Consider the following 11,213-nt stretch of genomic DNA (forward strand, 5'->3'; position numbering starts at 1 on the left):
GTGTTTTTAACATCTCCCACTCTGAGACTTCTGGGTCATCTTTTCACGGACCGTTTTTTTAATTTTAATGTACTCAAGGCCATCAGTATTTTCCTTTGTGTTCTTTATTTTTTAAGTCTCAAATATTCTTTCCCAGGATTGGGAGTTGATAGAGTGCTTGCCCGGCAAACACAAAGCCCTACTTTTTTTTTTTTTTGATTCACCGCACCACATACACCAGGCATTGGGGCAGCACCTGAGCGGCAAAGACAGATGGACAAGAAGTCCAATATAGTTCTCAGCTGCACATGAGTTCAAGGCCAGCCTGGGCTACATGAGACCCTCAAAACTATAAGGAAATAGGGGGGCTGGGAGAGGGCCCAGTAGATAAAACAGTTCACACACAAAAGTGAAAACTAGAGTTTGGATCTCTAGAACCCAAGGAAAGCCAGGCACAGTGGGGCATGTCCGAAATCCCCATGCTCCTGTAGCTAGGGGGGAGTTGGAGACAGGAGAATCCCAGAAAACTTGAGAGGCAGCCCGCCTTGCACGTACTGTTAAAGTGACTTTAACTTGTCTAATGTAATTGTCATCTCCGAGACTTTCTGCCTCTGTCTGCTAGCCTAGGCCTAGTCCGGGAAGCTTCCAGCCTCTGTATAATCTGATCTAGACCTAGAATGGTTTCTGAGACTTGAATAAGGTCACCCATTCTTGTTTTTCCGAGCTCTGTTGGCGGGTTCAACTCAGCTGTTCTTAGACTCCTCTCTAAGATGACTCTTTCACTCTTGCTCTGCTTGGCCTCAGACTAACTCCAGCAATCTGTTACAATGTTCCGGCTCCTTCTCATTCTCTAGCTCATTCTGTCTTCACTAGTGTATAGCTTATTCTCCCTCTTCAACCTGTCTCTTTAAAACTCTCCTGGCAATGTCTGCCTGCCTTTCTCTGTTTCTCTCTCTCCACTGTCACAGCCCCCAACTAGCTTCTCTTTCTTGTCTCTTCTCCTAAGGGTTGGGCATATTCTATTCTGTCAAATCTTTCTCTGATTCGTTACTTTGCCTGCCACTCAATTAGACACCACTTTCAAGCATGGGTGCTTCCTTCTAAAAACTAACTTTACCTTCATTGCTTGGGATTAAAGTTGTGTGCTAAGGGCGGAGGCACACCCTAGCTAGAAACAGGTTTGCTTTTTTTTTTTTTTTTATCTAGTAAATAACACAGTCTCGAGGTTCACAATGTGATCAAATATCCTTTAATTTATACAGTTGGGAACAAGAAAGCCAACCTGTTCAAATAAAATGGAAGGCAAGGACTGGCTCTAGAGGTTGTCCTTTGACCTCCATATGTGTGTCATACTTGTGAATGCTCATGCATGGGCATGAACCCTTCCCCAGCCCAAAGACCATGAAGTCGCTCTATACTATGTTCTAAACATTACACATACCTAGAATTAATTTTCATGCATTATGAGAGACAAGGATGTGCTCTCTCTCTCTGTCTCTGTCTCTGTCTCTGTCTCTCTCTCTCTCTGTCTCTGTCTCTCTCTCTCTCCCCCTCTCTCTCTCTTTCTCCCCACTACTTAGCATCACTGGTGTCTAAACTGTACTTCCCTTAAGCCCATACTCACTGTTAGCATTCTGTCTAAGCTCCACCCCCACAGTTACCTGGCAACAGCCAGGTGTGCCTGACACTGTAAAAGGGACTGCCCGCCCCCTCTCTCTCTTGCTCTTACCCTTTTCCCCCTTTGTCCCTTCTCTCCCCATTCCCCTCCCCCCTTCTTCTCTCCATGTGCTCCTGGCAGGCTTCTACTCTTCTCTCTCTCTCTCTCTCTCTCTCTCTCTCTCTCTCTCTCTCCCTCTCCTCTCTCTCTCCCTCCCTCTCTCTCTCTCCCTTTTTTTCTCCCTCTCTTTTTTTCCTTTCCCCCCGGAGAGCTGGGGACCAACAGGGCCTTGCACTTGCTAGGCAAGCGCTCTACCACTGAGCTAAATCCCCAACCCCCTCCTCCCTCTCTTAACCACCTCCCTTGTCCCCACCATTCCAATAAACCTCCTCCATGCGAGACCGTGTTGGCCTGGTGTGGTTTGTCCAGACCCAAGCTGAGATTTCCATCCCAACACTCACACATGCCGAGGAGGTGACTCAATGGTTAAGACCATTGGTTAAGACTCAATGGTTGGGGATTTAGCTCAGTGGTAGAGCGCTTGCCTAGGAAGCACAAGGCCCTGGGTTCGGTCCTGCTCTGGAAAAACCAAAAAAAAAAAAAAAAAAAAAGAAAAAAAGACGACTTACACTGGCTAGTGTTTTTTGTCAACTTGACACAAGCTAGAGTCATTTGGGAAAAGGAAACCTCAACTGAGAAAAATGCCCCTACCAGACTGACCTATGGACAAACCTGTGGACATTTTTCTCGGTTGATGATGGATATAAGAGGGTCCAGTCCCTGTGGGAAGTGCCACCCGTGGGAAGGTGGTCCCGGGTGCTATAAGGAAGTAGGCTGAGCTGAGTCATGCTGAGGTGGCTTGTGCCTTGAGTCCCAGTACTCAGGTGGCAGGCCAATCTCTGAGTTTGAAGCCAGCCTGGGCTACAGAGTAAGTTCCAGGACAGTTAGGGCTACACAGAGAAACCCTGACTTGAAAAACAAGCGAGCAAGCAAACAAACAAAACATGAAGAACAAGCCAATAAGACGAATTCCTCGGGGCTGGAGAGATGGCTCAGTGGTTAAGAGCACTGACTGCTTTTCCAAGAGGTCCTGAGTTCAATTCCCAGCAACCGCATGGTGGCTCACAACCATCTGTAATGAGATCTGATGCCCTCTTCTGGTGTGTCTAGAGACAGTAACCATGTCCCAACATACATGAGATAAATAAGTCTTTAAAAAGATTTAAAAAATTAAAAAAAGTATCCCTCCATCATCTCTGTTTTAGTTCCTGCATCCATGGACATGGACGTTCCTGCCTTGAGTTTCTGCCCTGACTTCCCTTCATGATTAACATGTAAGCTGAAATAAACCTTTTCCCTTCCAAGTCGCTTTTGGCCATGGTGTTTATCCCAGCAATAGACACCCTAATTAAGACACTTCCAGAGGGCCCAGGTTTGGTACCCAGAACCCAATCAGGGATCTCAGAACCACCTATAATTCCAACTCCAGGGGACCCAACATCTTCTGGCCTCCCTGGGTATCTGCACACATATGATGCACACACACTCATGCAGGCACACATAAACTTTAAAAAATGAATAAATCTTTAGAAAATAAACACGCAGAAATGCATAAAGAACGGACGCCACAGAACTTCCGGGTCATGACATTTATCTTCTGTCATCCCAGGTCTCTAGTGAAGTGCACAGAACCCAAGCTTGTCCCTCCCCCACTTCTCCTGCCCCCCTTTGACCTCATTAAAGAACTTCATTCTATTTACAGACCACCTGGCTTCTTCTGAGAGGTCTTTCCGCTAATTAGGATTTTCCGCCCTTCTCGTCTCTTCCAAGACGATCCGTTGAACTCGGCGATATTCTCTTCCGTTGTTTTTCAAATCTGCTGTCAATTTTTTACTCTCCAGTCCCTGCCAAAACTTCCAAGCTGGAATTCTGCCCCTGCGCACTCAGCAAGGAGCCCCTGTGCTAAGACTCTCCCTGCTGTTTTCGATATCTGCAGTCCCCGAGAGTCTGTTGCTATTGCCCACCGTCTCTGCGTGTCCTTTGCCGCGCCATCTGGTGTCCGCTGCATTCGGTAATCTTAGATCATACACTAGGTCGTCTTTGAAAAAAAAAATTCATTTGTCAAACATAATTTGAGGCTTAGATCAATGCTAATTTCCTCCAGGAAGGATTTCTCGCTGGTGTCCTGCAGTGCTCTGCGGGGAAGATGGGAAGGATCCAGGCTTGGAACACTTATAAGTCCAGGCCAAAGCTTAAAGTTTTAGGGCCTGTGAGGTGACTCGGAAGGTTAAAAGTGTTTGCCTCGCAACCCTGATTACTGGAGTCCGATCCCCAGAGCCCATGGTGAAAGGAAAGAACTGGCCCCAAAATGTCTTCATATCACACACACACACACACACACACACCCTGGGCATATGAAAACCCACATACATAGATACATAGACATACACCTCACATATAAAGTAATAATAATACTTTTATTATTATAAATTTTATTTAATTTATTAATTATATTATTATTATTATCATTATTGTTATTGAATTGAGAACACTTTAAGTGTCCCAGGAAACCTGCATGACAGGGGTTGAATGGAAGTCCACAGTAGCCTGGGATATTTGTAACACTCTGAGTCCCTGCCTTTGGGTACTTTCGATTCCTAGCTCTTGGCCTTCCCTGCAACGTCTCAAGTCTATCTCTTCTTTAGCACTGCAGGCTGAAGCTTGGGCCTGGCACAGGCTCAGCAAACATGTCACCACTGTAGTGGTGTCTTCTGTACTGGGGAGCACTTAAGAGCAAACGCTCCTCCCAGGCTAGGCTCATTCTCCTGCAGCCACCATGGCCACCTGGCAACCCCCCCACCCTGCTGTCCCCCATTCTCAGATGCTTGAAATTTTAAAATAATAACACAATCTGTCAATCTTTTCCTTTGTGGTCTTTGTTTTTGCAAGTTTTATATTTTAGAATAATTTAGGGTTTACAGAGAGGTTTCAAAAACAACACAGAAAGTTCCTACATAGCCTTGGCTGTTTCGTCTACTGTTAGCGTCTTACATGAATCAGGGTGTGTTGCCAAAGCCAAGCAATTGACCTTGGTATGTGACTACTAACGAGACTATAGATTTTATATTATTTTGCAAGTCTCTTCACTAATAATTTTTCTGTGTCCCTGGGATCCAGTCCAAGGAACCACATGGCATCTGGCTGGGTTAGTGTCCTAAGGAGGTTTTTAAATATACAGCCATCTCTCAGTATCCACGGGGCATTGATTCTAGTACACTGCCCCCAGATTAAAAACCATGAATGCTCAAGTCCCTTCTATGAAATGGCATTGTATTTGCCTTAACTTGTACACCTCCATGGATGGCTTCAAATACCTAATACCAAGAAACACTGGGGGCTGGGGAGATGGCTCAGTGGTTAAGAGCACTGACTGCTCTTCCAGAGGTCCTGAGTTCAAATCCCAGCAACTATATGGTGGCTCACAACCATCTGTAATGAGATCTGATGCCCCCTTCTGGTGTGTCTGAAGACAGCTACAGTGTACTTATATATAATAAATAAATCTTTTAAACAACAACAACAACAAAGAAAACACTGTATCAAAGGCTCAAAGGCTGTCCTTCTGTATCACTTAGAGGATATTGAAAGTTCATTAGAGGAGTCAGGGCATAGGTTCTTATCAAAGCTATTTGGCAGGCTGAGGCAGAAGGCTTGTGATTTCCAGGCCTTTTGGGTACAGAGTGGGTTCAAGGTCAGTCTGGATGGCTTACGAGGCAGAGTCCAAGCAGAGATAAAATGAGGGTCAGAGGTATAGTTCAGTGATAGATGCACTTACCTCACATCATCAGGACCTAAGTTTGATTCCTGGCAACACACACGCGCGCGCGCGCACACACACACACACACACACACACACACACACACACACACAGGTGTAGTGGACAATGCCTGACTCCCGAGTGCCTGAGAGCTGCCTAGGGGTCTGGTCTATGAAATGCTGGGGCCCACAGTGCAGTCTGCCCATGTCACTCTGTCCACAAGCATACAATGCACTATTTAGCATGTAGCAAATTCAAAGTTTGCTTTTCTAAAGATTTCTAGACTTTAAATTGGTGCTAGAGAGCTGGCTCAGCAAAGGACCCAGGTTCAGTTCCAAGCACCCACATAGTAGCTCATAACCTTCTATAACTCCAGTTCCAGGGGACCCAACACCCCTTTCTGGCCTCCTTGGACATCAGGCATGTATGTGGTACACAGGTAAACACTCTTCTTTAAAGGTTTATTTATTTATTACTGTAGCTGTCTTCAGACACACCAGAAGAGAACATCAGATCCCATTACAGATGGTTGTGAGCCACCATGTGGTTGCTGGGATTTGAACTCAGGACCTCTGGAAGAGCAGTCAGTGCTCTTAAGCACTGAGCCATCTCTCCAGTCCAGGTTAAACACTCTTACATACAAAATTAAAAAAACAAAAAATTCTCTTTAAAATTTTTAATTATTGGTGCATGTGTCTGTCTCTCTCTCTCTCTCTCTGTGTGTGTGTGTGTGTGTGTGTGTGTGTGTGTGTGTGTGTGTGTGTGCTGATGATCAAACTTAGGTGTTGCACATGTCAGGTAAATTCTCTGTCACTGAATTATACCTCCAATGGTCCTGCCATACACAGTTTGTGTGTCAGACGGCAGCTCCGTGGGGTCAGTCCTCTCCCCCATCTCTATGTGGCTTCCGAAGATCAGACTCGAATCCTCAGGCTTGCATGGCCAGTGCCTTCACCCTCAGAGCCATCTTGCCAGCACCGAGCTTCCTGAACTTTCCCCCCTCAAATATTCTCCATCTGAGTTGGTTTGAATTGCAGATGCAGAATCCACCAGTGTGAGCTGAGAACTTCTCTCTCAGCCGGCCGGCCGCTGAGCACGGTGGGCTTTCTGCTCTGCCATGGCCACCCTCCCCGCTTGGTAGATTTGCTACCCAGGCATTTCTGTTCCTCAGCCTGAAACCTGTTGGAAGAGTCAACACGGAAACTTTAAAAGACTCTCGGATTTGTTTGTAGTGCCAGTAAAAACACAGTTCGCACCTGCCAGGGGTGGGGAAGCTATGGAGTGAGAGACACATCACACCTGTGTGGGCTCAGCTGCGCTCCCAAGCGCTGAACACACACGGCAGGAGTCTCTCTTGCCTACAGGGTGTCTGCTGCAGGCCTGGTAGCTGTCTGGGACAGACTCCTCCAGAGTCAATGGCTTCCCATCTCATAGACCATAATCTTCGCTGCAAAAGCACCATCCCATTCCTGACGTGCCCTTCCATAGGAGAGAACCTGCTGGCTCAGTATTTTTGGCCTCTCCCCAAGCCTTAGCTGATTTGACTGATAAACAGGGGTCAGGGACGGGGACAGACTAGGCATATGTCACTGAGCCTCCATGTTCGTTTTCCTGGGAGCCTGGCCACAGCAGTACTTGCTCTGTTTGCTCTACCGCAGCACCCAGTGTGTGCCCTGGGAGATTCCCCAGGGCTTAGAGAGGAATGAAGCCGCACTTAGAAGAACAGGTTTCCCCTCCCAAGGATCTGGGTGTGATTTACAGCACTCACTGCCATCTGTAACTTCAGTGCCAGGGGAACCCAACTCCTTCAGGATTGCTCAGGCCCTACGCCAACATGATGAACAGCCGTTCAGGCAAAACACCCATACACAAGCAATTGAAGAATAAAAGGTGAGGACTGGTGAGGTGGCTCAGTGGTAAGAGCACTGGCTGCTCCTCCAGAGAGCCTGAGTTCAAGTCCCAGCTACTACGTGGTGGCCCACAACCATCTGTAATGGGATCCGATGCCCTCTTCTGGTGGGCAGGCATACAGACATGCAGACAGAGCACTCATACATAAATGTCTTTTTGTTTGGTTGGTTTTTGGTTATTGGGCTTCTCTGTATAACCCTGGCTATCCTGGAACTCACTCTGTAGACCAGGTTGACCTCGAACTCACAGAGAACCACCTGCTTCTACCTCCCAAGTGCTGGGATTAAGGGTGTGCGTCCTTTTATATAATTTGAAGTGGAAACTTAAAGGTTCTTTGGAAAGTCAGTTGGGTGGTGGTTTGCTGGGGCAGACTCATGAAGGAACATTTAGCTGAAGCAGACACAGGTGAATGGACGTTCTGCTAAAGCAAGCACGTGAAAGGGCACGTGATAAAAGATCCCTGGCTAACAACCCATGTATTGGCCCGCCTTAGATTGCTTAGTTGAGATAAATTTGTGGGGAGTCCATCGAGAGAAATGCACCAAAAACCTTCTGGTGGTGTGCTGCAGTTTCTTGCCACTTCCTCAATGATGTCAGCTGGGACAAATGAACGTGCTGAGACCCATGGAGGACACATGATGTTTGGAGGCTGTGAATCGGACTCAATGGACAGTGACGGAGGCTGAGCTTGGCTTGCTGGTATAGCTGTGCAATGCTTGTGGGTCTCGAGTCTTCACTGATCTTTGCTTTCCTGAGAGAGGCACAGCCAAGAACTTCTCCTGGTGTCCCTCCTGGTCCCCCCTGCTGAGGCCTGGCTGTCTCTGCTAGGTCGTGCCACCGCTGCTGATTCCTGTTTGCTATCCCGATTTTACGGAACTGGACTGCTGGTGTAGCTGTGAAGTGTTTGCGAGTGGATCGAGCTGCCGCTGCTGACCTGTGAAATGAATTGCTGATTTCCAGACGACACAGACAGGAGTTGCTCCAAAGAACCTTTCTAAACAGGTCCACTTCCCAGTATCCTTTCTTTTCCACTCCCTCTGGTGGGTGATGGGCTACAAGGGAGATTAAAATGTTTAAGAAGCATCCTTAAAAAAATAGGTGTTTGAAAAAAAATTAGTTACAATAACTGATTTTCCAAAGAAACCAGTAGTTTTCACTTTAGTTCACACTTGCTAACTACGGCACAGACACGTCCTCTGCGCCCACACACACACACACACTCACGCGTACACATGCACACTCACTCACACACACATTAAATAAACAAACAAGGGGGTGGCTGTCTGTGCTGGAGAGACGGATAGCTCAAAGATTACGAACACTTTCTGTTCTTGCAAAGGAACCAAGTTTATCCCCAGTGCCCGCATCAGGCCAGTACCACAACAGCCTGTAACTCCAGTAACCAGGGAATCCGATGCCCTCTGACCTCTGAGGCTCACACAGACAAACGCACTCGTGCACATAATGTAGAAAATCAAATAATATTTTATGTATATGAGTGTTGTCCCATCATGCGTGTGTGTGCACTATGCATGTGCCTGGCACTCGTGAAACCCAGAAGAGGGCATCAGATCCCCTGACACTGGAGTCAACAGATGGCTGCGAGGCACCATGCGGCTGCTGGGATTACTTGCTCAATGCTCTTAATCCATGAGCCTTATCTCTAACCTCGAGAAGATCTGTTTTTCACAGGGTCCTCCAGCTCAGCTCCTGGGCTAGGTGTGGGGCTTGGAGAGTAGAGGTAAAGATGTTCAAATATGCAGGAAGAGAGTATGGAGGACAAGCTTCAAACCCAGTTCTCCATTTGTAAGGGAAGCATTCGGTAACATCTGTGCTCCCTGACACGACGGTCGTGAATAACGTGCCTGCTCTTGTGCTTAATTTATTAGAAATTATGATACCCCAGATATGCTGGGGGGAAGAAATAAAAAGAAAACAATTTATTACTAAAAAGCACATATTTCAAAATGTCAGGAGCCAGGCCCTACAGCCCTAAAAATATAATGAAGTGTCGAGCACATGCCCTGCCTATGATGAATAAGTTAGACACTAAGAACAAGAAACATTTAGAGATAAAGACTTGCGGAAGTGGACTATGCAAAGCTAGAATGGATAATACTGTGGGGGAAGAGGGAGAGGGGAGGGAGGGGAGGGAGGGAGGAGGAAGGAGGAGAGAGAGAGAGAGAGAGAGAGAGAGAGGAGGGAGGAGGAAGATTGTGTGTGTTTCAAACTGAAAAAAAAAAAAAACCCTACTTTTCTTGGGTAATCTGTACACAGGAAAGGCACTCATGTTCTGGGCTGAGGTCAGTAGGGTTTCCCGATGAGATGCTCCAGGCCAGTAAGCAGCAACAATGGCTGCCAATCACTGTGTAATCAAGACGTGTGCCCTTGCGCTGCAGAAATGGCTCTGTGCATAAAGGCACCTGCAACCAAACAATAGGACCTGCGGTATGTGCCAGGAGCCCACGTGGTGGGGAGAGAGAACTGAATCCTGCAAGTTGTCCTCTGCCTTCCATAGCATGCCATGACACGAATGTGCTCACACACATTTATACGTGAAAACAAGTAAATGTCATACTTACGCCCTCTATTACCAGAGCCACAAGAACAAATTTCCCTCCCACAACGACGATGCTTTAACAACTCCTACCCCACCACCAGGGGTCGGAAGAAAACATACCAAAATATTAAGAGTGATTTTCTAAGGCAGAAAGTGAATTACCAGTAACACTTCAATCCTTGCCTTCCTTTCGGTCTTACATATCTGTATAATATAAACATTTGCTTAGACCTGATACTGACTTTGCAAGCCTGAAAGACAGCTATTTTGGAAAATGGCTCAGAGCTCCCTCTAGCGTGCGTGCTTGTTCTTGTTCTAAGCAAGTCTGCAAAGGGGAAACAAGCCACGGATTAACTTTTCCAAGTGCCCAGCAAGACAAAGCCCACGGTTCAAGCAACGGACTCAAGGCTCCCGCTGAGCTCAGCTCAGCTCAGCCTGCGCCGCCGCCCGGTGGCCAATAGTGGTACTGCATCCCAGACAACGGGATTGCTGATCCTTGATCTTTACATTTTTGACCCCAGTCCTCTTCAGCAGTGTGGAGAAGCTTACAGATCTCTTTCTCAAAATAATGGCTCATACACATGAAACAAGTTCACGTATTTAAAATAAACAAGGACCGACAAGATGGCTCAGAGGGTAAAAAGTTCTTGCTATACAAGCCCGATGACCTCAGTTGGATTCCTGGAATCCACAAAAAGGTTGACAGTGGACTCTACAAAGTAGTCCTCTGAAAATATAATTTTAAATTTTTAATAAACTAAAAATAGAGTGCTGGAGAGATGGCTCAGCGGTTAAGAGCACAGGTTGTTCTTCCAGGACCGTGGGTCAATTCCCAGCACTCACATGGTGGCTCACCATTCCCATCTGTAACTTCAGCCTCAGGAGATCCAGCGCCCTCTTCTGGCCCCTGTGAGAACTGCACACACATCGTGCGCAGACATGCAGGCAAAGCCTCCATGCACATAAAAAATAAATAAAATAAAAGTAATAATGTTAAATCAAAATTCTAAAAATAGAAAAATACCTTTAAACATATTATAAGTGATTTACTACTCAACAAATATGCTCCCATATTTAGTACTTTAATGCTCAGATCCAGTGGTAGGTCCAAAAACTAATAACTTCCCAGAGAAGTATTTGGGGATATCAGTAATAACTGATAGCTCCAGGGCTTTTGATTCTTATAAGAACAGTGTCAGGTTATGCACATCTCTGGGAATTCATAATAGGAGGAAAAACAATATATCTGAGGTTCCCAAAGGCCATGATGCAAGTTTTCCCATCAGAG

This window comes from Rattus rattus, chromosome 9 (assembly GCF_011064425.1).
Source record: "Rattus rattus isolate New Zealand chromosome 9, Rrattus_CSIRO_v1, whole genome shotgun sequence".
NCBI classification, from domain to species: domain Eukaryota; kingdom Metazoa; phylum Chordata; class Mammalia; order Rodentia; family Muridae; genus Rattus; species Rattus rattus.